Source organism: Penaeus monodon, chromosome 30 (assembly GCF_015228065.2).
Source record: "Penaeus monodon isolate SGIC_2016 chromosome 30, NSTDA_Pmon_1, whole genome shotgun sequence".
NCBI classification, from domain to species: Eukaryota; Metazoa; Arthropoda; class Malacostraca; order Decapoda; family Penaeidae; genus Penaeus; species Penaeus monodon.
Genome location: NC_051415.1, coordinates 12,406,677 through 12,407,023, shown reverse-complemented (window position 1 = coordinate 12,407,023; position 347 = coordinate 12,406,677).

Genomic DNA, 347 nt, shown 5'->3' with positions numbered 1-347 from the left:
GTCAGCTGTGCTCAGTGTTATCTTATACTTAATGGTTATATTTCAAGTTTTCCTCTTTTCGATGATGATGGAATGGTGGCGATAATGATAATAACTACAGTCATAACGATATTGCAATTAAATGTAAAATGTCAGTTTGCAGTAGTCATTTCACCCTTGCTTTTCATCCTTTCACACGGCGTCATGGAACACTTTTGAAGACATACGTTGCCAGATAATTACGTCTGTTGATTGTAATCATTAAGCATTGATTAATAAAATATGTAACGTAACTGATGTTTGATCATCTGATCCAGCAACAGCAGCCTGACTTCTGCTTTTGTTTTAATTTTACCTCGATTTTCTTA